Source organism: Delphinus delphis, chromosome 4 (assembly GCF_949987515.2).
Source record: "Delphinus delphis chromosome 4, mDelDel1.2, whole genome shotgun sequence".
Lineage (NCBI taxonomy): Eukaryota > Metazoa > Chordata > Mammalia > Artiodactyla > Delphinidae > Delphinus > Delphinus delphis.
Window position 1 is genome coordinate 120,403,640 of NC_082686.1, and position 27,920 is coordinate 120,431,559.

The 27,920-nt window shown below is 41.0% G+C and overlaps 1 protein-coding gene across 2 annotated transcripts in view; it reads right to left on the reverse strand.

Annotated features, from left to right (window-relative positions):
• Positions 1-27,920, reverse strand: part of SLC9A9 (solute carrier family 9 member A9) — a 630,944-nt gene that overhangs the window by 558,658 nt on the left and 44,366 nt on the right. The window contains exon 2 of one of the 2 annotated variants that reach the window (XM_060011384.1): positions 14,900-14,982. The exons of the other annotated variant lie outside the window; for it this stretch is intronic. The gene's annotated coding sequence lies outside the window, so the exon portion shown is untranslated. The remainder of the gene's footprint in view (positions 1-14,899; positions 14,983-27,920) is intronic. 2 annotated transcript variants of the gene reach the window in all.

The window sequence follows — 27,920 nt, forward strand, 5'->3', positions numbered from 1 at the left end:
CTTAACTCCTGTCTTTCTCCCTCTATGGTCTTTGGTGAATTGACTTGTCACCTCATGTTTACAAAATGGCTGCTATATGACTCCAGGCACCATATTTATTTTTAAGGTAGGAGAGAAGGAAGGAGGGAGTCTGTTAATCATATCTTTTTTTTTTTAAATAAGGAAAACAAAAGCTTTTCTAGAAGCTACTCCAGAGTTCCACTAGAACTGGATCATATGATCCCTGCTAGGGCGAGAGAACGGAGGGCAGTAAGTGTATGGCTTTCTATGCTCTGTGGCAAGGAAGAAAGGGGCTGAGAACGTTTGGGGAACCCAATGCTAGTGTTGATGAAAAATGACAGGCATTAAAAAGTCAGTTTTTCAAGGTGGCACAGCAGAGGAGATTAAACCAGATCCGAATAGCTCTGCTCAAGTGGAAAAATCTAACAATAAATTGTAAAATCAACTGAAATTCTTTTGGGGGCAATCACACTGAGGACTACTCCAGGTACCCTCACTACATGACCCCAGTGCACTCCCGTAACAGTGCAGCAGCAGAGGAATGGCTTTCTCCCTTGGGCACATGATGAACTTATCTGTTATTTTTTGAGGAATCATCCTTTATCAGCAATCCAACTCCTTAGCCCGCAGCCTCCTTTTCTTGTTCTCCTCCATTAGTTCAGCAAGGTCACATGGAATAAGTTGGAAAAATTAATCACTTGACAGAGGACTACCATGGGGAAGATAACTTCTGTGGCTTCCTGTCTGAATCAGTCAGAGTGTGGCTGCAAGAAAAGGAGCTGAAAGGATACAGTGTAGGAAATTGGGTGCTTCCGTTAGTGGTGTAGGGGCTGGAGGAATTACTCCCAAACAACGTCATGCAACAAGCCGTCCAAGACAGCTGCAACCTCTGACACGTTCGGAAATGTGGGGCTTCAGGAGTTGACGTTTGGGTTGGTTGACCTCAAAACCCACTGCCACCTACTGCGATCCAGGGATCAAGAAGCTGCAGCCACTGCCCTCCACATCACAGCTGCCTCTCAACACACATGGAGCTAGTGAAGGGATCCAGAAAAATCTCAAAAGCCTCACAATGATGTTTGCCAGTAAGATCCAAAGCAACAGGAAGATGGCACCCGTCTCACGTCCACCTTAAAGACTCTGCATAAGTGCGTCAGATTAAAGAGTTAATCTGTACCCAGAATACCAGCTGTGTGGAAGTTTAGGAAAGGTAGGTTTCAGTATGTCAGTCTCTGCGTAACTCTAAGCACGTGCGGAGGAGATTGGAACTAAGGCTGAAGGCCAATCTACCATATCCGTAACATCCCACCACTCCCAAATATCGACGGAGACAGGAACCAAAGGGCGATAGAAAGGAGTCTCCCATTAGCATCTAACTTTTGGCTGGGACTTGCTCACACTTGATGAATTTAACTTGATTGTAAGTTCCAGTGACAAAGACTTAATTTAGGATAAATTCTACAGGATATCTGATCTGATGTCTGGAATATAAAAGCATTATTCATTGAGGACTCATTTTGTGCCAGCCACTATTATTAGTGCTTAGCATGTAATTTATTAAAACCCACAATAACCCTGTATGGCAGGAAATGTTGTTAGCGCCGGTGTTCGGACGAGAAAACTGAGGCACAGAGAGACTACTTGCTAAATGTCATAAAGATGCCAGTGGTGGAGCCACATTGAGCAGAGCCATCCGGCTCCAGAGGCCAGGTTTCTAACAACTATAATGTATTGCTGCTCCATAAAATTAGTTTACATTTAAAGCCATACTGGATAAATTTGCCCTTCACAGTCTCCCCTTCGATTAACTATTAACATCCTGCTGGCTCCCTAATCAATTGATCTTGATGATTTTTATTGAAGATCCAAGATGGTACCATTAGAAGAATTCCTGTTCAGCTAATCCTATTTGACACTGATTCCCATCATAAAATTAGACCTACCTTTTGCTTGAGATTCTGAGATTTAAACTCACGCAGAAAGCAATTTATTATTTTCCTAAGAGTTCCCCCAAAGTCAAAAGTGAGGACTACTCGTTTTGCAATTTTCTCTTCTCAGAAAATAGCCCCAATTCTCTGGAGGAGCCCCTAGGGCCAAATATTATAGGACCCTCCCTTTAGGCACATTTGATTGGTCCAAAGTTGTTTATAGGATATTGAACCCTGTAACTAAGAAAAGAGGCTTAGTTCTTCTTAAAGGGCCAAGTTAGGAATTGGGAATTGGGGAAGCATACCATGCAAATGAAGCCAAAAGACCTAAGAGAATGATATCCAGGAAAAAAGAAGCAGCAATGACCAACGGATGGGGAGAAACTGATACAGAGAGAGGAAATTGTGGAAGTGACCAATCTGATTCTAGCTGTGCCCGACACCAAGCTGTATCCCTGCCTTTATTTCATGAAAGTGCCTCAGAGGTCTTCTCAAAGACTTCCAACAACTTCCCCTCTGTTCTAGTTATTCGTTCATTGCTGTGTGACAATAAACCATCCAATACTTAGTGGCCTAAAACAACGTATCATTTATTTTGCTTATAAATCTGCAGTTTGGGCAGAGCTGGGAGGGGACAGTCTGTCTCTGCTCTAGTCAACACCAGTTGAGGTGGCTTGAAGGCTGGGAGCTGGCTCACTTAATCCCAAGTCTGGCAGTCGGTACTGGCTGCCACCTGGACCTCCGTTGGGGCTGGGGTGGAAACACCTTTACAAAATCTTTCTAAGGTGCTACTTGACTTCCTCACAACAATGTAGCTAGATTCCAGGGGCAAGCGTCTGTAGAGAGAAAGAGAGACTTGAGCAGCTATATCTTTTATGACTTAACCTTTTATGACTTAACCTTGATATTCAAATAGTCATCACATGGTTCCAGGCCCACCCAGATTCAAGAGGAGTGGCAGCATCATATTGTAAGAAGACCTCGTGAGATGGGATACATTGATGTAGCGACCTTTGGAAAATATAATCTGCCACATCCTCTGTAAAGTGATATCGTGTTACTGTGATGGAATAAATGTATGTTTGGTCTTTGTCTGTGGTTCCTGGTACACAGCTCCTAAAACCCTTAGAATCTCTGGAGCCAAAGGGTGTCTCTTGTATGCTAATGAGATGACTGCTGACTGAGGGCCCCTAGATAGCTTCAGGATGGGGTCTGGTTGCCAGAAAGACCAAGGCACTACTTGAGGGTTGGAAATTTCAGTGCCATTGCCTAACCTACAGGAAAGGGACAGGGGCCAATGACTGAGTGATTCCTGAGTTACACCCTTTATAATAAACCAGTAATCATAAGTAAAGTGTTTTCCTGAGTATTGTGAGCTGTTCTAGCAGATTATCAAACCTGAGGAGGGAGTCATGGGAACCCCCAATTTATAACTGGTTGGTCAGAAGTAAGGTGATCCGGAACTTATCAATATAATTGGTGTCTGAAGTGGGGGCAGTACTACCCTGAGAATGAGCCCTTAATCTATGGGGTCTGTGCTAACGCTGGGTGGTTAGTGTCAGAATTAAAATGAATTGTAGAACACCCAGTTGATGGCTGAAGAGTTGGAGAATTTGTTGGTGCTGGAAGAACACCATGCATTTTATGTCAGAAGTGTTGTAAGTAGAAACAGCTCACAGTTACTTAAAAGTGTTTGCTACTTATAAACAAAAGTGTGTGTAAGATTTAAATAGATAATATATTTGTGTGGTCCAAAATTCAAACAAAAATTAATTTGTGTATTTATATCTGTGTAGATAGATAGAAATATAGTGAAAAATGTCACTGCCTCTCCACACCCGAGACCTCCAGGTGACAACATATGCCATCAGTTTCCTGAGCTATTTTTTGCTACTATAAGAAAATGCTGTACATAAATAAAGACCTCCCCTTCAACTATTCTATACATATAGTAGCCCCCTTTCAATACTTTGCCCTTTTAACTTATATTTAGAGATCATTATGTATCTATGTACATTTTCTCAGTCTTTTTTTTAACATCTTTATTGAAGTATAATTGCTTAACAGTGTTATGTTCGTTTCTGCTGTATAACAAAGTGAATTAGTTATATGTATATATATATCCCCATGTCTCCTTCTTCTTATACCTCCCTCCCACCCTCCCTATCCCACTCCTCTAGGTGTTCAAAAACCACTGAGCTGATCTCCCTGTGCTCTGTAGCTGCTTCCCACTAGCTATCTATTTTACATTTGATAGTGTATATATGTCAATGCTACTCTCTCACTTCATCCCAGTTTACCCTTCCCCCTCCCTATGTCCTCAAGTCCATTTTCTACACCTGCATCTTTATTCCTATCCTGCCCCTAGGTTCACAAGAATCACTTTTTTTTCTTTAAGTTCCATATATATGTGTTAGCACACAGTACTTGTTCTTCTCTTTCTGACATACTTCACTCGGTATGACAGACTCTAGGTCCATCCACCTCACTACAAGTAACTCAATTTTGTTTCTTTTTATGGCTGAGTAATATTCCATTGTACATATGTGCCACATCTTTATCCATTCATCTGTCAGTGGACACTTAGGCTGCTTCCATGTCCTGGGTATTGTAAATAGTGAAACATTGGGGTACATGTCTGTTTTTGAATTATGGTTTTCTCAGGAAATAATGCCCAGTAGTGGGATTGCTGGGTCATATGGTACTTCTATTTTTAGTTTTTTAAGGAACCTCCATACTGTTCTCCATAGTTGCTATATCAATTTATATTCCTACTAACAGTGCAAGAGGGTTCCCTTTTCTCCACACCCTGTCCAGCATTTATTGTTTGTAGATTTTTTTGATGATGGCCATTCTGACCGGTGTGAGATGATACCTCATAGTGGTTTTGATTTGCATTTCTCTAATGATTAGTGATGTTGAGCATCCTTTCACGTGATGGTTGGCAATCTGGATATCTTCTTTGGAGAAATGTCTATTTAGGTCGTCTGCCCACTTTTGGATTGGGTTTTTGGGGTTTTTTGATATTGAGCTGCATGAGCTGCTTGTATATTTTGGAGATTAAGCCTTTGTCAGTTGCTTTGTTTGCAAATATTTTCTCCCATTCTGAGGGTTGTCTTTTTGTCTTGTTCATGGTTTCCTTTGCCGTGCAAAAGCTTTTAAGTTTCAGTAGGTCCTATTTGTTTATTTTTGTCTTTATTTCCATTACTCTAGGAGGTGGGTCAAAAAAGATCTTGCTGTGATATATGTCAAAGAGTGTTCTTCCTAGGTTTTCCTCTAAGAGTTTTATAGTGTCCAGTATTACATTTAAGTCTTTAATCCATTTTGAGTTTATTTTTGTGTATGGTGTTAGGGAGTGTTCTAATTTCATTCTTTTACATTTTTCATTCTTTGTAGTACAGTGTGAAGTCAGGGAGGCTGATTCCTCCAGCTCCATTTTTCTTTCTCAAGATTGCTTTGGGTATTCGGGGTCTTTTGTGTTTCCATACAAATTGTAAAATTTTTTGTTCTAGTTCTGTGAAATATGCCACAGGTAGCTTGACAGGGATTGCATTGAATCTGCAGATTGCTATAGGTAGTAGAGTCATTTTCACAATGTTGATTCTTCCAATCCAAGAACATGGTATATCTCTCCATATGTTTGTATTGTCTTTAATTACTTTCATCAGCGTCTTATAGTTTTCTGCATACAGATCTTTTGTCTTCTTAGGTAGGCTTATTCCTAGGTATTTTATTCTTTTTGTTGCAGTGGTAAATGGGAGTGTTTCCTTAATTTCTTTTTCAGATTTTTCATCATTACAGTATAGGAACACAAGAGATTTCTGTGCATGAATTTTTATCCTGCTACTTTACCAAATTCATTGATTAGCTCTAGTAGTTTTCTGGTGGCATCTTTAGGATTCTCTATGTACAGTATCATGTCATCTGCAAACGGTGACAGTTTCACTTCTTCTTTTCCGATTTGGATTCCTTTTATTTTTTTCTTCTCTGATTGCTGTGGCTAAAACTTCCAAAACTACATTGAATAATAGAGGTGAGAGTGAAAAACCTTGTCTCATTCCTGATATTAGCGGAAATGGTTTCAGTTTTTCACCATTGAGAACGATGTTGGCTGAGGGTTTGTCATATATGGCCTTTATTAAGTTGAGGTAGCTTCCCTCTATGCCCACTTTCTGGAGAGCTTTTATCATAAATGGGTGTTGATTTTGTAGAAAAGTTTTTCTGCATTTATTGAGATTATCATATGGTTTTTATCCTTCAGTTTGATAATATGGTGTATCACATTGATTGATTTGTGTATAGTGAAGAATCCTTGCATTCCTGTGATAAACCCCACTTGATCATGGTGTATGATCCCTTTAATATGCTGTTGGATTCTGTTTGCTAGTATTTTGTTGAGGATTTGTGCATCTATGTTCATCAGTGATATTGGCCTGTAGTTTTCTTTTTTTGTGACATCTTTGTCTGGTACTAGTATCAGGGTGATGGTGGCTTCGTAGAATGAGTTTGGGAATGTTCCTCCCTCTGCTATATTTTGGAAGAATTTGAGAAGGTTAGGTATTAGTTGTACTCTAAATGTTGGACAGAATTCGCCCATGAAGCCATCTGGTCCTGGGCTTTGGTTTGTTGGAAGATTTTTAATCACAGTCTCACTTTCAGTGCTTGTGATTGGTCTGTTCATATTTTCTATTTCTTCCTGGTTTAGTCTCAGAAGGTTGTACTTTTCTAAGAATTTGTCCATTTCTCCCAGGTTGTCCATTTTATTGGCATATAGTTGCTTGTAGTAGCCTCTCATGATCCTTTGTATTTCTGCAGTATCAGTTGTTACTTCTTTTTCTTTTCCACTTCTGTTGATTTGAGACTTCTTCCTTTTTTTCTTGATGAGTCTGGCTAATGGTTCATCAATTTTGTTTATCTTCTCAAAGAACCAGCTTTAACTTTTATTTATATTTGCTATTGTTTCCTTCATTTCTTTTTCATTTATTTCTGATCTGATCATTATGATTTTTCCTCCCGCTAACTTTGGTTTTTTTTGTTCTTCTTTCTCTAATTGCTTTAGGTGTAAGATTAGGTTGTTTATTTGAGATTTTTCTTGTTTCTTTAGGTAGGATTGTATTGCTATAAACTTCTATCTTTGAAGTGCTTTTGCTGCATCCCATAGGTTTTGGGTCATTGTGTTTTCATTGTAATTTGTTTGTAGGTATTTTTTGATTTCCTCTTTGATTTCTTCAGTGATCTCTTGGTTATTTAGTAGTGTATTGTTTAGCCTCCATGTGTTTGCATTTTTTACACATTTTTCCCTGTATTTGATATCTAGTGTCATAGTGTTGTGCTAAGAAAATGTACTTGATACGATTTCAATTGTATTAAATTTACCGAGGCTTGATTTGTGACCTTATATATGACCTATCCTGGAGAATGTTCCATGAGCACTTGAGAAGAAAGTTTTTGTCTTCTGTTGTTTTTGGATGGAATGTCCTATAAATATCAATTAAGTCTATCTGGTCTAATGTGTGTTTTAAAGCTTATGTTTCCATATTTATTTTCATTTTGCATGATCTGTCCTTGGTGAAAGTGGGGTGTTAAAGTCCCCTACTATTATTGTTACTGTCAATTTCCCCTTTTATGGCTGTTAGCATTTGCCTTATGTATTGAGATGCTCCTATTTTGGGTGCACAAATATTTACAATTTTTGTATCTGCTTCTTGGATTGATCCCTTGATCACTATGTAGTGTCCTTCTTTGTCTCTTGTAATAGTCTTTATTTTAAAGTCTATATTGTCTGATATAAGCATTGCTACTCCAACTTTCTTTTGATTTCCATTTGCATGGAATAACTTTTTCCATCCCCTCATTTTCAGTCTGTATGTGTCCCTAGGTCTGAAGTGGGTCTCTTGTAGACAGCATATATACGGGTTTTGTTTTTGTATCCATTCAGCCAGTCTGCATCTTTTGGTTGGAGCCTTTAATCCATTTACATTTAAGGTAATTATTGATATGTATGTTTCTATTCCCATTTTCTTAGTTGTTTTGGGTTTGTTATTGTAGGTCATTTCATTCTCTTGTGTTTCCCGCCTAGAGAAGTTCCTTTAGCATTTGTTGATTTGAGGAAGAGAGGAACCAAACCAATAAACAAATCCACCAATGATAATAAGCACTAAATACTAAGCTAAGATAAACATAAAACCAGAAACAAATTAGATGCAGAAAGCAAACCCCAAGTCTGCAGTTGCTCCCAAAGTCCACCACCTCAATTTTGGGAACTTTTGTTGTTTATTCAGGTATTCTTAAAATGCATGTTTTATCAAGTTCATTGTGGGGATTTAATCTGCTGCTCCTGATGCTGCATGGAGAAATTTCCCTTTCTCTTCTTTGTTTGTACAGCTCCTGGGGTTCAGCTATGGTTTTGTCCCCGCCTCTGTATGTAGGCCACCTTCAGGCATCTATTCCCCACCCAGACAGGAGCGGGTTAAAGCAGTGGCTGATTAGGGCTCTCCTGTCCACTGAGGCTGGGGAAGGGGAGGGGTACGGTAGTCATGATTGGAATGCGGGGCAAGCCTGAGGAGGCAGAGGCTGGCACGATGTTGCAACAGCCTGAGGAACGCCATGTGTTCTCCTAGGGAAGCTGGACCTGGATCATGGGACCCTGGCAGTGGCATGCTGCACAGGCTCCCAGGGGTGTGTGGATAGTGACCTGTGCTTGCACACAGGATTCTTGGTGGCAGCAGCCTTAGCAGTTCATGCCCGTCTCTGGGGCCTGAGCTGACAACCACAGCTGGCGCCTGTCCCTGAAGCTCGCTTAGGCGGTGCTCTGACTTCTGTGGGCACAATGGGAAGGAATCCCCTCTCCTTGTGAGCTCCGAAACAAAGGTCTCCTGCCTCTCTAGCAGGTCCAGACTTTTTCCCAGACTCCCTCCTGGCAAGCTGTGGTGCTCCAGCCCCCCTCAGGCTGTCTTCACACAGCCAACCCCTGTCCTCTCCCTGGGGTCTGACCTCCAAAGCCCAAGCCTAAGCTCCCAGCCCCCACCCATCCTGGTGGGTGAGCAGACAAGCCTCTCAGGTTGGTGAGTGCTGGTCAGCACCGATCTTTCGTGCGGGAATCTGTCCACTTTTCCCTCCGCACCTCTGTTGCTACGCTCTCCTCCATGTCTCCGAAGCTTCCCCTCTGCCCACCCCACGTCCCTGCCAGTGAAGGGGCTTCCTAGTGTGTGGAAATGTTTCCTCCTTCACAGATCCCTCCCTGAGGTGCAGGTATCATCCCTATTCTTTTGTCTCTGTTTTTTTCTTTTTTTTTTTTTTGCCCTACCCAGGTATGTGAGGAGTTTCTTGCCTTTTGGGAAGTCTGAGGTCTTCTGCCAGCGTTCAGTAGGTGTTCTGTAGGAGTTGTTCACATGTAGATTTATTTTTAATGTATTTATGGGGAGGAAGATGATCTCCACATCTTATTCCTCCGCCATCTCGAAGGTGTCCCCCTTCTCAGTCTTTTTAAGGCTGCTTAGTATTCCAATGTAGGGATATAGTATAATTTATCCAGCCCCTGATCTATTAATAAACATTTAAGATTGTTTCCAATAAAGCTATTAAGAGCAACTCTACAATAAACTTCTACATCTGTCTAAACCATTAGCCAGATTTATCAAGAAAAAAAGGGAGAAGATTCAAATCAATAGAATTAGAAATGAAAAAGGAGGAGTAACAACTGACACTACAGAAATACAAAGGATGATGAGAGATTACTACAAGCAACTCTATGCCAATAAAATGGACAACCTGGAAGAAATGGACAAATACTTAGAAATGCACAACCTTCTGAGACTGAACCAGGAAGAAATAGAAAATATGAACAGAACAATCACAAGCACTGAAATTGAAACTGTGATTAAAAGTCTTCCAACAAACAAAAGCCCAGGACCAGATGGCTTCACAGGCAAATTCTGTCAAACATTTAGAGAAGAGCTAACACCTATCCTTCTCAAATTCTTCCAAAATATAGCAGAGGGAGGAACACTCCCAAACTCATTCTACAAGGCCACCATCACTCTGATACCAAAACCAGACAAAGATGTCAGAAAAAAAGAAAACTACAGGCCAATATCACTGATGAACATAGATGCAAAAATCCTCAACAAAATACTAGCAAACAGAATCTAACAACACATCAAAAGGATCATACACTATGATCAAGTGGGGTGTATCACAGGAATGCAAGGATTCTTCAATATACGCAAATCAATCAACGTGATACACCATATGAACAAATTGAAGGAGAAAAACCATATGATCATCTCAATAGATGCAGAGAAAGCTTTTGACAAAATTCAACACCCATTTATGATAATAACCCTCCAGAAAGCAGGAATACAGGAAACTTTCCTCAACATAATAAAGGTCATATATGACAAACCCACAGCCAACATTGTCCTCAACGTTGAAAAACTGAAAACATTTCCACTAAGATCAGGAGCAAGACAAGGGTGCCCACTCTCACCACTCTTATTCAACATAGTTTTGGAAGTTTTAGCCACAGCAATCAGAGAAGAAAAGGAAATAAAAGGAATCCAAATCGGAAAAGAAGAAGTAAAGCTGTCACTGTTTGCAGATGACATGATACTATACATAGAGAATCCTAAAGATGCTACCAGAAAACTACTAGAGCCAATCAATGAATTTGGTAAAGTAGCAGGATACAAAATTAATGCACAGAAATCTCTTGCATTCCTATACACTAATGATGAAAAATCTGCAAGTTAAATTAAGAAAACACTCCCATTTACCACTGCAACAAAAAGAATAAAATATCTAGGAATAAACCTACCTAAGAAGACAAAAGACCTGTATGCAGAAAATTATAAGACACGGATGAAAGAAATTAAAGATGATAGAAATAGATGGAGAGATATACCATGTTCTTGGATTGGAAGAATCAACATTGTGAAAATGACTCTACTACCCAAAGCAATCTACAGATTCAATGCAATCCCTATCCAACTACCACTGGTATTTTTCACAGAACTAGAACAAAATATTTTACAATTTGTATGGAAACACAAAAGACCCCGAATAGCCAAAGCAATCTTGAGAAAGAAAAACGGAGCTGGAGGATTCAGCATCCCTGATCTCAGACTATTTTATTCCCCCAAATACTGTCTAAATATACATGTCCTCAAGCAGTATTTGAGAGTGCCCTTAACAACTAGCCAATGATGAATTGTATCCTTTCTTTAAAAAAAACTCTTCGTAATTCATTGGTCTTTTATCTTCTAGTCATCCATCCATTAATTCATTCATTCAAAAAAAATTTAGTGACGGTCCGCTCTGTGCTAAGCACTGTTCTGAGTGATAGCGATAAAGTTCCTGCTCTCACGGAGGGCTAGGGTGTGAATAAGGTCAGAAATGCATCCAGAACCAGATGGCATGAGGCCTTCTGCACCATGGCGTGTAAGGCCTTTGGATTTCATTTTTAAATGTAAGGAAAGCCATAAAGAAAATTCAGGTAGAGCAATGACATGATCTTGTTTACATTTTTAAAGGATCATTCTACTGCTGGTAGTGAATAGCACATAGGCAGACAAGAGAGGTGTCCAGTAGCCTAAACTGCTATGCTTTTGGGCCCAGAAATTGGTAAGTGGTTTGTACAGGGGAGGTGGGGTACAGGCGGTGAGAGGTGGACTCTAGATTATTATTTGTAAAAGTGTTTTTTTTTTTACATAATTATGTTTATTAGCTTCTTATTTGTTATTTTGTTGGAGATATATTCCTGGTTGTCATTTAACTTTTAAATTTGTATACAGTTTTTGATGTATAAGTATACAGATACTTAACAATTCCATGTATCAAATCAATTATTTTAATGCTTCATAATCCTCTCTTGCCCTGAAATTTTCTTTTTTTTCTGGTTTATGAAACATGATATTAAAACTCTAATTCTTTTTATCACAGTTTTTTCTGAAGCCTAAAAAGCTCATGACAAAAGAAAGTGCACGGCAGGTGCTTCTACATTCCAAAGTGGGATGCCTAAACTTCAGTGACTCAGCAGCACTGCAAAGAAATGACAAACACCAGTGTGTGGCCCCTAGCCAACTGTAGAGAAAGGTCTACAAGGACAGACGACGAAAAAGCCAAGGGAGGGTAGCTTTCTTTAGAGAGAGTTGTCAGTGTGGGTCCCACACCTAGTCTGAAGGGAGAAACTGGGGACTCTTCCCTTTCACCACAATCCCAGTTGGGGGCTTCTAGGAGGCCACTGTGAGAGCCTGGTGCATAGTTCCCTGGTATTTGGGAACACAGTGGACCAGAGTAAGACTCAGGTCACTTACCAGTAGTGATCCATGGCCTCAGAAGGCTGTGTTTGGGATGTTATTACAAACAAAAGGGCTTATTTCTTAGGAGCCGATACAGACAGGCACGGTCGTACAGAGGTGTTTAAAAGGGACCTTTGACAGTGATCAATCGTCCTGATTTGTCCAGGCCTGTCGAAGTTTTAGCGCTGAAAGTCTCATATCCTGGGAAAGCCCTCAGTCCCAGGCAAACCAGGGTGGCTGGTCACCTTACACATTGCCCAAGAGTTATGAAAAAAGAGGCAAAACAGCCCTCAGGAGAGGCTAAGCTGGGAGGCAAGAACCAGGCCAGAAGGAACTCTGCCCCTCAGGGGATCTGCAGTGGAATGGATCCAGCAGGGGCCTGTTAGGGTAACCACCCCCCACCCCCAAAACTTTTGCATAATAAGAATCCAACTTTAAACATCTGTGACAGCCAGGGGGAGCGAATATCAGAGGACCTCTGCCTGTCAGTTAGAACTTTCTGCCCCTTACCACTCCTACTTCTATGACTGAATGTGACTAGAGTGACTTATTACCTAAAAATGGTTGAATAAATGATGGGACCTATCTGCCTAGGGCAGCTCTCAAGTACACAGGAGAAAAAGGGGCTGATGTGGCAGGTTTCCCAGGATGGCAGTGAGAAAGTATGCAAGTGATGTCGCCTCCCCTCTTCCAATGTCACAGTCACAGTGAGTCACAGGGAGATGGGGGTCTCACTGGATTCTTCCCCACCCAGAAGCCAGTTTTGCAAGGGTGCATTTGTCAAGTTCTAGATCTTCTTTTCTACGTTTGTATATTAAGCTCTGTTTAGAGCTATATTTGATTCCTTGTTGATTCTTATGGAAATGTGCTATTTCAATTATTGGAATTTTATTGTATGTAGTCGCATGTTTAGGCTTCAAGAAAAGCTTTGGAAAAATCTTACAAATTCTCAATACTCAGCCCATTGGGATTTTACCTGAGATTGTATTAAAATACATTGATCTTATGAGAACTGACATTTTATTTATTTTTTAAAAATATTTATTTATTTATTTGGCTGTACTGGGTCTTAGTTGCAGCACGCAGGATGTTTGTTGCTGCGTGTGGGATCTTCGTTGTGACATGTGGGATCTAGTTCCTTGACTGGGGATTGAACCCTGGTCCCCTGCATTGGGAGAGTGGCATCTTAACCACTGGACCACCAGGGAAGTCCCTGACGAGACCCAACATTTTAAAAAGCACGGTCTTTCCAAACTGTCCAGATTTAAATGATAGCTTTACCACTTGCAAGTTATGTGGCCACCGGCAAGCTAGTCTCAAGGCTCAGTTTCCTCATTTATAAAATAAGGCTAATAATCATACCTACTTCAGAGAGTTGTGGTGAGAGTTAAAATGAGTTATTAAATGTAAAATGCTTAGAAAAGTGTCTAACATGTAGTTAATGGTATATATTTGCTATATTATTATTGTTGTTATTATTATTATCATCATCACCATCATCATCACCAATATCATCATCATCCAGAGACAAAGTATGTATGGTTGCTTTATACAGGGTCAACTTAGCTAAGCTGGAACTATGCTTCACTTTCCTCTCCTGTATGGTTCTGTTAGCATTGGCCAAGAGAAATGTGTACAAGATTTGAAGAGAAGAAATGAAGCAGCATCTGGACCTATGGCTCTACCAGTTAATGCCGGACCTCCTCCTCCAGCTCTCAGAATCAGCTTCATGTGCCAGGTTCACATTGAGGTTGGAGGTGATAAGAAGAAGAAATGCAATTTCCAGTCTTTCCCTGCTCTCCCCCACTTAAGACCATCTTTCTTTCCCATTTGCCAGCTCTGCTGACATGAGGCCAGCACCAGATGCAGAAACAACTGCTGTACCTTGATTTCTCAACTAGTTCCCACAGTTGTGTAAGGTCCAATCCTTGAATAAATCCCTGACTCTCATCACTCGTAATGGTTCTGCTTCATTGACAGAACCCTGACTGGTAAAATGTCTCTCCATTTATTCAATTTTTTCTTTATACCTCTCAGTAAAATATTGTAGTTTTCATCATGTATGCTTTACACATTTTTTGATAGGCTTATTCTTAGCTATTTTATGTCTTTTGTTGACATTGAGAATGGGATCCTTTGTTTCCATATCGTGTCTTCTAATAGGTAAACTTAGAGAAATTAATGTTTTGTATATTTTATATGATATCTGGGCACTGTAGCAAACTCTTATCAGTTCTAGAAGTTTTTTCAGATACTCTTTACACCACTTAGGAAAGGAGAAAGTACTGGAAGTACTATAACTATGCCCTTCACCCTTAGGCGTATTTCAGCCTGTTCCACCATAACTCCTTTATGTTCCTTTTCCATTCTTCCTTCTTTTTCACCCTGGCAGGAAGTGTTTCTCCCTCCTCCGTTCTTCAGCAAAAATCTCAAGCTTTTTTCAGTTGTTCTTTGGAAAATGTTTATAAAACTCTCCCATGATATTCCCCTGCTGAGAAATAAAAAGCAACTAGCCTCCAGACTCCCAGTTTTTCCCAGTTTTACCCAGCCCTTGGAATGGATTATCCAGTTCAGCCCACATTAAAAAGCCCTTAGTGTTTCTTTTCAGCCAGTGATAATCAGATCAAATTGCAGACTTGAAATGTAAATGACCCTGAATCTGAATGAACTCACCCCTGGTGAAATTTCAGCCCCACAGAAAATTGGGTCTGCTTCAGTCGGAAGATCCAGTACTGAGCCGAAAGAAGACAAGAAGGCTAAAAAAGGGGACAAAGATTAAATAAGCAAATCATAAACACTTAAGAAAAAGAATAATTTTCCTCAGTCCATGAGCCTATTAAAAATTCAGTTCTTAATGACTGGAACACAACAGCACTGCTTACATAAAAAGGGCTATTCTTCATACACAGCTCCTCTTAGCTGAATCACTGAATCACACAACACAAATCATACTGTAAAATGTTGTAAGTTAAAAAAAAAAAAAAGAATAAATGGTTTTGCTGAATGAAAGTACTGTGCTTCCTTTAAAAGAGATGGAAGCAAAAACCTTTCTATTCACTGGGACCATGGGCCAAATCAGGCCCAATACTTTTTATTGTATGGGTTGCAGGCTAGAAATGGTTTTTCTTTTATATTTTTAAATTGTTGAAAAAGAAAAAAATCAAATGAAGAATCATATTTCATGACATATGAAAATTATATGAAATTCAAATTTCAATGTTATTAAAAGATAAACTGATTCATATTAAAAATTTTAAGAGTTTATTTGAACAAAAATTGATTCAAATGGGGCACTGCCAAACCAGAAGTGGTAAGGACAGCTCTGCTGACAGGAGCTCAGGAAAGACTTTTATAGAAAAGAACGTGGAAGCAAGGAAAGGAAATTAGTGATGGGTACAGCTTAAAGCCTAGTTGGCTGTTTGCGATTGGTTGGCCTTAGGTTTCAATTTTGTACATTTGTGGTATTTATAGGCTTAGATTTGGGTTTGCTTGTGTAGGCAGTCACAGCATTAGGGCTACCTCAGCCTAATGACTTCCTTGCTTAATTAATTTAACAGTGTTCATAATACAATTTCATTCAACACAGCCACACTCATTTATTTACATGTTGTCTATGGCTAGTTTCACGTTACAACCGGAGTTGTGTTGTTGCAACAGAGTATGGCCTAAAATGCTTACTAACTGGTCCTTTACAGACAAAGTTTGCTGACCCCTGGGTAGACTAGTTTCAAAACCTTGGCACTATTGATATTTTGGACCACTCCCTAACCACTCTTCCATCCCTTATGAAAAAACATCTCCAGACATTGCCAAATGTCCCCTACAGGGCAAAAATCCCTCCTGGTTGAGAACTGTCACAGACCAAGCCCACTGGGGACTGAGGTGGGGGGAATAAGATGGAATCTAGGGGATAAAATCTTACACTTAAGTTATGGATTAGCATCCCCAGCACAGAACCACTGCGCCCCATACCCCAACTTGGCAGACCATGTGCAGAAGCACTGCCCACAACACTGCAGTTCAAGGTGGCCACTGCATGCTGTGTGCAGAGATGCTGTGCCCAATACTTCAGTCTGGAGCACTGTGAGCAACATGGCTGCAAGGACCCATAGGAACTCCATCCATCCCTCCCTCCGTAGCAGAGAACCCTATAAAGAAGCCCTGCCGACATGTACTCTAGCGAACACGTACTCTAGAGTCAAGCTCGCACCTCTCCATTCTTTGATCAAAGGATAAAGCTTTCCTTTGCTTCTGAATGGAGCTTGATCTCATTCTATTTACTTGATTGACACTGGGCAGAAGAATGCTTCTTGGGGGCTGGCTCAGACTCAGACAGGTCGGTAACAGAACCACTGCTGTAAATGATGAAAACACCCCCCCCACCCCAGTAATTTTCACAAGGCTATAAGGATGATTCAGGTTGCTAAAGACAAAAAGGGGGAAGGGAAGGGAAGGGAAAGAAAAAGGAAAATATTACTTTATCTCTTGCTGAGTTTTTTGAATACTATTTTTAACTTTAAAACTCCCCAAGCAAAAAATGTATAATAGTGTTTAAAAATACAACTCACATGGACTCTAGGTATGCAGAGATTGTGAAGTTACTTTTGGTTCTCAAGACATCAGCCTTCCTCTCAGCAGCCCCATTAATATAATGCAGCACCTCCTACTTTCAAAGACTCCTTACATGTTAATTTTCTGATAAACTTTCAGGTGTATGTGAAAGTTGCTACACATTTATTTTGCTACAGGCCCTGGGCCTTATTTCTTTAGGTTCCAGAAAGTTCTATTATGAAAGAGAATTTCCCCAGTCCCTTCAGTGAGAATTCACTCTGTGGAGAGTCTCTTCTCTCAGATTCTTTTTGGTTTAACTTTGTTGAAACTTTCCTGACTTCAGCTAACCCTTGCTGTGACCTCAAAGACCAGCTTCCCACCTGTCTCTTGGGGTCCCAGATTGAGTTTAGCCTGGCATTTCTGGAAATTGTGCAGTGGGCTCAGTAGCAGCCTGTTTCCCTGAGGACTAAGAGCCTCCTGAGGGAGAACTCATGCTGAGGGAAGTAGATGCCAGACACAGGGGGCTTAGCCAGGAACACCTGAAGGGAGAGAAGACTGTGAACACAGTGAGTCATCTGCCATGCACATTTGTCTCTGGGTCCAGTCCCCACTTGACTGGGAGGGACTCATGACCCTAAAATAAACTCAGAAGAGCTACCACCCTAAACCGTCATAAGACACTGGGCACTTGTCTATCTAAATAACAAATTTTGACACCTAAAAAGGGTTAAATTTTCTATTTTAATTTTCAAAAAGCTAAAAACATAATTCTTATACCAATATAGTGAGCATGTGTCAAATAATTTTTTAATTCCGTAATGAAGGAACTAACATCTGTTTTGAAAACCTGGTTCAAAATAGAACATGAGAAACTAATACAATAGATCCTCATTACTCGCAGATTCCATATTTGCATATTTACTCACCAAAATTTATTTGTAATTCCAAAATCAAGCCTTGCAGCACTTTCGTGGTCATTTGTGGAGTGTTCAAGGCCACACAGAGGTCATGTGCAGAGAGGCAAAAAATTTGAGTCTCCCAACATATAAGCTCCCAGCCGAGGTCAAATAACTGCATGCTCTGCCTTCTTGTTTCAGCTCTCATACTGTAAATAAGTGTCCTTTTTGAGGTCTATTTATTGCCACTTTTTTTGCATTTTTGCATTTTTCTTGGTGATTTTACTGTTCAAAATAAGTCCTACATGCAGTGTTGGGGTTCTATCTATTGCTTCTAAGCTCAAGAAAGCTGTGATATGCCTCACAGAGAAACTCCGTGTGTTACATAAGCTTCGTTCAAGCACGAATTATGGTGCTGCTGGCTGTGAGCTCAATGTTAATGAATCAACAGCATATACCAAATAAGTTGCCCTTTAAGCAGAAACACATATAAATCAAGGTTAAATACTGATTAAAATGTGACCAGAAGCTCGAAGGAACCTAACCCTGTACTCCCTCTAGGAGCAATGGTTCAGTATTCACTAATTCAGAGTTCAGAGTGACCTTATAGAACATAACTACCACAAACAATGAACATCAATTGTAGATATATTCAGAGGAAAAAAAAGAATACTGGAATAAATTTCAAAGTTAGATTTTAAAAAATGGTCAGTGACTACTAGGACAGTAAAACTTTTGTACTAGACAGAAATCATTGGCAGTTTATCAATCTTCTGTAAGTTAACATCCAACTTTACATAGTCTAAGAAAATCAATAGTAAATAGAAAGTCAAACAAAGTTATAGTCCCCTGGGGCAACAGCTGACCCTTAATCAGGCTTGGTAGACAATGCTCTAGAGTACAGGGTTCCTCAGCCTTGGCACTACTGGCACTTTGGGCTGCATAATTTGGATAACTGTCATGGAGGGGTTATTCTGTGGTCTGCATAATGTTCTGCAGAATCTCTGCCTCTTCCTACTGGACACCAGTAGCACCTTCCCTCCCAGTCATAACAATTAAAAGTGTTTCCAGATATTGCCAAATAACCCTGGGGGACAAAATTGCCCATGGTTGAGAATCACTTGTCTAGTATGATTTTGAATAAAGCACACAGTTATCTGTTGCCTTTTCTTCTGTTTTAGATTTTTTTCTTAATATATTCATAAAAAGAGGGAGAAAGATATACTTTTCCCCCTGTAACACACAGGTTTGAAACTTTAAAACACGTACCATAATTTGTAGTTATGTATATAATACTTCACTAGTTATATTCTGTCTCACCCACGGTGGTAAATGAAGCACAGTGCCAGGAACACAGAAGACATTCAATAAACATTTCCAGTAGGAAGTCATGAAGTTTGAAGGTTCCAGGATCTAAGCTTGGTGTGAAGTATAGTATTTGGGGATGGAGAGGACAGGTACCTTAGGAGAGACAGTCTTACTGAAGCTGAATTATAGTTGCCCATAGGAGGTATCTGCCTGCCATCTCCCAGAAGCACTGGAGGGCTGCAATCTGAAAGGGATGAGATCCTGAATGAGCAGGAAAGGAGAGATCTAGTGGAAATTTAACTTCATTTATAGAACAAGCTGCTAAGGCCTGGGGGATTAGGTGATACTGACATCAGCCAGTGATACTGTCCCAAGGATGGCTCTATGAAAGTCATATGTCTTCCAGAGATCAGAATTTGGAGGTGGAATGGGTACAATTCCTGGCTCCTCCACTGATTTAACTGAACCTCTCAGAGCTTGATTTCTCCATCTATAAAATGGAAATAATAATAGTGCTGCTATGAACTGAAATGTTGTCTTTCAAAATCCATATATTGAAACCCTAATGCCCAGTGTGATTGTATTAGAAGATGGGGTCTTTGGGAGATAATTAGGTTAGATGAGGTCATAAGGGTGGGACCCTCATAATGGGATTAGTGCCCTTATAAGAAGAGATACCAGAGAACTTGCTCATTCTCCCTATCCAAATGCACCAAAGAAAGGCCATGTGAGGGCACAGGGAGAAGGTGGCTGTCTGCAACCCAAAGAGAGAGCTCTCATCAAACATCAACCCTGATGGCACCTTGATTTTGTACTTACAGCCTCCAGAACTGTGAGAAATAAATTCTTGTTTAAGCCACCCAGTTTATTGTATTTTGTTATGCCAGTCTGAGTTAAAACAAGTATCAACCTCATAGCATTACTGTAGGGATTAAATGAGAAATATATGCACATTTCCTAGCACAGTGTCTAAGAATTCTCTACATCTTAGCAAATGGCAAATATAAGAACTCTCTACAGTTTAACCAAAAAAGACAGAACCTGAAATGACAGTGGATAGAGGCTGACTTGGAATTGCCCCCTATACACAGTATCCCTTTCCTGTTTTGGATCCCATGGTGCATTTACAGCAGCAAAAGCTGATATTTTTACTAATTTATTTTGAAATTAGAACTGTGAAGCAATACCAGTCCCCAGTATGCAGTTTGATTATTTTTATAGCTATCAATTTCTATAACTACCAAAACTGTATCAGGCCCAATCTATAATAATAGATAAATAATAATCTAGTGTTGCATTTTTGAAGGGGTGCTGCATGTTGTATTCCATTTATGCCACACCTAATAGAACACCCAATAGAGCCATATATTATGTGACTTGACAGAGTTCATCTATGTGCAGAAAGTGAGGAGCTGGGGCCACTGCACAAATAATGTAAAGCTTAGTCTTAGACTAAACTTGGCAAGCTCTGTGTCAAATAGTTGTGTGGTCTGGACACAGCAGGATATGAATTAATGATCCAGTGTGAACACCACACTTTAATAATAGGGACATTTTCCACTTTCTTTCACAGTGGTTTATCTCACTGTCAATACCTGATAAGTATTTATAAACCTTATTTATGTCACCTTCTCTTTCTACTCTCAGGTCCTTTAAGTATAATGACCAACTCCTTTCATGTTTCTGTGAAAATGGCCAGAAAATAATTCAGAAAACAGACATTATTCTTGGCTATGCTTAGAACTTCGGTCAATAAAGAACAGGCCAAAGCCAAAATGCAGGGTAATTTTGAATGGACAAAGTAGAGCATTATATGAAATATTCCAGATACTCTGGAGATTTCCCTGACAAGTTTCTCAGAAGACACTTTGTCCCAATAAACACGTTATTTGGGTAAGCGTATGGAAAAAAAGTTTGTTTATAACATTTGGAGAGTAAACATTTCTGATTGAGAACTTTTGTTTTAAACATCTCGGCCATTTATACAAAATGGCCTTTTGTTTGGGAGAATTGAGGAACAACAGTAATTTTTGCAAAAGTTTTCCACTGTTGCTTAAATGAAAACATGTTTATAGAAGTGCAGCAGCTCAGTGTAGCCCTAAGGTCTAGATAAAATGGAGGTCAGCTGAACTGGGGTACCAGGTCCCCTCGCTCATAACCTCAAAACAGCTGTGCTGGCAGTGCTGGATGGGCAGAGTCATGGGCATGATCTTGGCCTCCTGCCCCAGTCCTCTTCCAGAGCTAAATCACAGGGCTTATAAGTGACCTTTTGAAGTACTCTCCCTGTGGCCTTGGAAAGATGTACAGGTATAAAGAGAAGGGTTAGTGCCCTAAGCCAATCCCTGAAAGCAACTTAGTCAATGAAGCATGTTGGAATTTTACCCTGTAGCCCCAGATGTGCAAGAATGTCATTTTCTTTATTCAAATCATAATTCAATCTCCGTCTTGATTGGTCAGAGCTGTTGGAAAATTCAATCTCAGCATTATTAGGTCCACTCATCAGGGTCATGGGAAAGTCCTGGGGATCTTACACAGAGAGGAACATTTCAAAGGGTGAGAAGCAGCCAGGAGTTCGGTCCCTCTTTGTTATGTGCGTTAGCAAAGCCCACGTGTCCTTTGAGGGCAGGGGCACTGCTCCTCTTTGGGAGAAGGCAGGAGACTCTGATGCAAGCCATTGTCTGACATCTAGTAGGTCTCAGGTCCCTGGGGCCTCTGACGCCTTCTCAGCCTGAGGAAATTGTTTTCCTTCCTTATGCTGCTTCTGAAGTATTCTTAGGACACTCTCCTTCCTACCTTACCTCTCTCACGGGGGTTCTCTAAGTGTGATTTTGAGAGCAGCAGCAGCAGTACTGGGGGAGCTTGTTAGAAATGGAAATTATCAGAATCTCGATGTAGACGACCAGAAGGAAGTGTTTTAACAAATCCTCCACGTGACTCTGATTTGAGGCTATATTTTGAGAAAGACTGACCTAGCACAATGCATTCAATTAACTCAAAGTTTTGAAAGCAAGAACTTAGGTAATTTCTGGTTTTAGCCTTCAATATAGCACCCCACTCCAACTCAAGGCCACAGAAGGAATAGGCCTGGCTATAATCAAAAAATAAACACTCAACATAACACATAAGTGTCTTGCACAGCAAAGGATCTGAATAGACATTTTTCCAAAGAAGACATACGGATGGCCAACAGCCATATGAAAAGACATTCATCATCACTAATCATCAGGGAAATACTAATCAAAGCCACAATAAGACATCACCTCACACCTATTAGAATGGCTATTATTAAAAAGACAAAAGGTAACAAGTGTTGGCAAGGAGGTGGAGAAAAGGGAACACTTGTGCACTGTTGGTGGGAACGTAAATTGGTGCAGCCACTATGGAAAACAGTATGGAGATCCCTCAAAAAATTAGAAATAGAACTACCATATGATCCAGCAATTCCACTTCTGGGTATTTATCCAAAGAAAATTGAAAACACTAACTCAAAGAAATATATGGGGCTTTCCTGGTGGCGCAGTGGTTGAGAGTCCGCCTGACGATGCAGGGGACACGGGTTTGTGCCCCGGTCCAGGATGATCCCACATGCCGTGGAGCGGCTGGCCCGTGAGCCATGGCTGCTGAGCCTGCGCGTCCAGAGCCTGTGCTCCACAACGGGAGAGGCCATGACAGTGAGAGGCCCGCGTACCGCGAAAAAAAAAAAAAGAAATATATGCATCCCCATATTCACTGCAGCATTACTTACAATAGCCAAGATGTGGAAACAAACTAACTGTTCATCTGTCGATGGATGAATGGATAAAGAAAATGTGGTATATATAAAAGAGACAGTATTCAAGCATAAAAAAGAGTAACATCTTATCCTGAAGGCATTATACTAAGTGAAATAAGTCAGACAGAGAAAGACAAATCCTGTGTGATCTCAATTATATGTGGAATCTAAAAACAAGCGAGCTCATAGATAGATTTCAGATTGGTGATTACCAGAGGTGGGGCATGGGAGGTGGGCAAAATTGGTGAAGGGAGTTAAAAGGTACAAACTTCTAGTTATAAAGTAAAAAACTCACGGGTATGTAACACAAAATATGGTGACCATAGTTTGATATACCATATTACACATTTGAAAGTTGCTAAGAGAGTAGATCTTAAAAGTTCTCATCACAGGGAAAAAAACCCTCTGTAACAATGTATGGTAAAGGATGGTAACTAAGCTTAATGTGGTGATCATTTCCCAATACATACAGACATTGAATCATGCTGTACATCTGAAACTAATATTATATTTCAATTATATCTCAATTAAATAAATAGATGCTCAAAAACTTTTAGAGAATAAAAAACAAAAACATAAGCACCTCTCTGATTTTTCTGAAATTGGAAAACAAAAACACAAATGAATATCTCAGTAAATATTTTAATAAATTATCTGGCCACAAGGATTAACTTTAACGATAATAGATTTCTGAGCAAGCAAGTTCCAGGAACAATGAGCTGTGGTAGAGTTGAGGTGATCTGGGGTCAGGAAGAGTCTAGGAAAGTGAGATAATAGATGAAGGAAAGGTGCTACATCAACTATGGGGAAGAAAAATGTCATTTTCCTGGACCAGCATGAAATTCTAGAGAAGCTGGTCATCAAAACCTTTATTTCCGGGCTTCCCTTGTGGCGCAGTGGTTGAGAGTCCGCCTGCCGATGCAGGGGACACGGGTTCGTGCCCCGGTCCGGGAAGATCCCACATGCCGCGGAGCAGCTGAGCCCATGAGCCATGGCCGCTGAGCCTGCGTGTCCGGAACCTGTGCTCCGCAGCGGGAGAGGCCACAACAGTGAGAGGCCCACGTACCGCAAAAAAAAAAAAAACCTTTATTTCCAAAAGTGAAGCCTCAGGATAGCTCTGCAGTTGTGATCATAAAAAGGCAGTGACTTACACTGCTCAAAAACAAAGTGCAAAGCGTAAGAAGCCCTGACTGTCCTGAGGCTGTAACAGACAAATTTCCACTCTTCCCTTTCTGCACGTGAATGCAGTTGTACCTGCATATGTGGCCACTTAGCTATGGGCTACTGAGTCCCAGGCCTCTTTGCATCCAGGTGTGACAATGGAGTGTGAACAGAAATGATGTCACTCCAGACCTGGGCCTTATAAATAGCCTCCTTCCCACTTTTCCTTTCTGTGAACTGGAACAGGTTGGTGCTTGTGATCCACCTTTGACCATGCAAATGAGGGTGACAACCTACAGTGGAAGCCAGAGGGAAGGAAGCTGGGTCCCTGAATAGCCGTATGGTGCATAGCAGCTCAGCAACACACCCTGGGCCACTAGATAAGAGAAATAATTTTCTTTAATCCTCTAGTTTATTGGCTTCTTTGTTATAGCAACTTAGATTTTCATGTAACTAATAGAAAAATCAAGGTCCCATGTGAAAAATCAAGGCAATGCTTAGAATTCATTGAAGCCCAATAACACCAAAGCCCACACAGCAGGTGCTTCATAAATAGTTACTAAATGAACGAGTGTGGCACCATGAGGAGCTGTTGGGGCAAGAGATGCCAACCGTCTCATAAAATAATCTGCCTGAAAGTAAATCTAAGTGGTGGGTTGCCATCTACAGTGAGAAGAACAAACAGCACACGAACAGCAGCAGTGGGTTAAAATCAAGTGGGCATCTTTGTGTGTACAATGTAGAAATGATTGCTAATTATACAGCAGTCACTTAAGTGATTTGCAGAGAGTAATCACAGTCACTGTCATTTTCCAAAACAAAAGAGTTATACACACACAGACATATACAGACAGGTAAATTCTCCTTTTAACAAGTTTGATGAGACATCAAGATTGCTATTCTGTTCATGGTCCATAAAAAAATGAAAAGCCATTGCTACAATAGGCAGATTGAATACAAAGTAGCTTTTTACGTACTCTGTAAAGGCAGTTTTTGGTAGTATATGGCATATAACTCCAACTCCATTTGCTGAACCTTTGGAGGGCCTACTATGTTAGAAGTATTGCAAAGAAAAATTCAAAGATACCAACAAAAACATTAATAAAGATATCAGAGGGAGAGAGTGTTATATAAAACAGAGGTTTACATTTCTAAGAAATGGCAATTAAGGAGTGCCTGAACCACTCTGGCTATGTCGAAACTTTCTGTGGTGTCTGTGATTAATGCCTATCATAGAAGTTGTTCTGACACTTAAATAAAATAACATACATAAGGTACACGGTGAATTAAATGAGCTCCAGAAAATGCTAGTTCCTTTCTTCATACCCTGTAATATAGTTTTTTTTAAAAAAAAAATAAATTTATTTATTTATTTTTGGCTGTGTTGGGTCTTTGCTGCTGTGCGCGGGCTTTCTCTAGTTCCGGCGAGCGGGGGCTACTCTGTCGCGGTGCACAGACTTCTCATTGCGGTGGCTTCTCGAGCACATGCTCTAGGCATGTGGGCTTCAGTAGTTGTGGCACACGGGCTCAGTTGTTGTGGCTCGCAGGCTCTAGAACACAGGCTCAGTAGCTGTGGAGCACGGGCTTAGATGCTCCACGGCATGTGGGATCTTCCCGGACCAGGGCTGGAACCCGTGTTCCCTGCATTGGCAGGCGGATTCTTAACCACTGCGCCACCAGCGAAGTCCCATACCCTATAATGTAGTATCTTAAAAACTTGAAAGAATTTTCAAAATGTTTCATTGGTGATTTGTTCTAGAGCCATAAAATTAGTTTTACCTATCTCAAGCCCAACATATATGCTTATGTTAACACACACGCTCCATCCAGAGCAAGTAAAGAGTAATGCATTTTGCAAACCAAAGGATAATTGGCTACGATGGATATCAGGGTTTTCTGATGTAAGCCAGGAAACTCCACTCTGGTTATTTATGCTGACAGCTGACTTACTGGAAGGAAATCTAGTATCTTAAGGATCCACAGCAAGCTACAAAATGATTGCTCATTTACATTTTTGCCTAATCATGGGGACAGTTGTTATAGTGTCACTGTTGGCATGGCCACCTTGGGACACGAGATATGGCCTTAAATAATCTTCAGTGGTTTCCTTGACTACTTCCTAGTGCCAGAGCCACTTTCTGTACCACACCAGAGCTGCTGGGCCCTCATGCTCTCAGGCCTGAGCCACTCGCCTGGCTTCCTAGACACATAGCTCCAGAGATGGAGCATGCTGTTTCTATGGTGCTAAACCTTTGCTGCAAACATCATCACATCTCCTATTACCATCTACCTTATCAGTCTCCGCTGAGATGGGATTAGGTGTTGTATGTCCAAAGCACCTCCAGGGCCAGTCCAATCTGTCTACACATACTGAGCCTTCCCCAGAGCTGCCCCTGAGGGCAGGTTATCGCAACTGAAAAGTGCAGGATATTTAACACCCAAATGAGGAGGACTTTGATCTACAGGAGATGGAAGATAGGAAGAAGCTGACAGGTAATTCTTCCTCTTCTCTGCTGCTGCTGGGCTGTTCTGAGACAGACCTCCGTGCACATACTGTGGTCATGTCTCACATAACTGAGCTACCAATGGTGTCTTCTTGCAAAGCTGTGGCCAGATCTGTAATGCATCACTTTGTATTTTCTTTCCCTCCTGCTCTGCTTCACTTCCCTTTTCCTTCTCACTCTTGTTTCCCTGGCAAGCAAAAAAACTTGGCATCTAGGTTTTCTTCCAGGCCCTTTTATTGAGGGAACAAGTGTTATGTCAGTGTCACAACCTTAACTTTCAAATTTCCAGGCTGGAGCAGTCAGTTGGTTGATATTGGGCTACAGTACTCATGTCCCACACCAGTGAGCTGGGAAAAGGCACTTCTGCCTCACCTACGATGCTGTGGTGAGAGGTGGGGGTCCTGCTTCTCATCAATTTGGAATTAACCCCAAACAGGAAAAGTGTTTGGATTCTGAACAGTCACAGAGGTGACACATTTCCCCTCTGAACCAGCTTGGCCTTTGTAGTTCCCTCCCCTCCCCTGGGTTTCCCCATGTGGGGTGTCTTCCCTCTATGCAGCATCACCCCGAGGTATCTCCTCCACTTTCACCTCCTGACCCTGCCAAATCAGTTTTCACCTGTTCTAGACTCTCTGCTTCTGATACGCTTGTTGTTCCCATTTTCCTCATTAGACCAAATATTCCAGATTGACCCATTCTTACTAGCTTCCCTCATTCCCAGATTCAGAATTCATTTCTCCTTTGCATTTCATAGTCCACAGGCCAACCAGCTAGCTCTCACACGTAGCCCTGGCATTGGTCCCTTGTCTCGGTTAGCATTCCAGTTCTTTGCTGCCTGAAAAGTAGGAGTAGATGGTTTCAGGTATAAATAGAAAATGCTGGACATCTTACATCTTTCAGGACAGAGGAAGATCAAGCCAGATTCAGCAAGGATCCAATTCTTTGGATTTGCACAAGGTGACCAGACATCTCATCCTTTTTTTTTTTTTTTTTTTTTTTTTTTTTTTTTGCGGTACGCGGGCCTCTCACTGTTGTGGCCTTTCCCGTTGCGGAGCACAGGCTCCGGATGCGCAGGCTCAGCGGCCATGGCTCACGGGCCCAGCCGCTCCGCGGCATGTGGGATCTTCCCAGACCGGGGCACGAACCCGTGTCCCCTGCATCGGCAGGCGGACTCTCAACCACTGCGCCACCAGGGAAGCCCTCATCCTTTTCTTTAAAAGAAGTGTCTGGGGAAAAGTCTTGGACTGCTTTCAAAGGGGACTTTCTGATAACTGTAGATGCACTAGACTATAGTGTCTATGTAGTCATCTATATTGCTGCCCAGTATGGTGAAAATATACACTGTGTGTGATTGTTTAAAAACATCATTCATTCATGCAAACAGAAGTGGTAATGTTCTCTTTAGCCAGTCCTAACCTGTGCTGATTAGCAGGTTCTCACTCTCAAATACTTCCGGGGATTTCCAAGGTATGCTAATGTACTGCATCTTTCTCTCATGACCA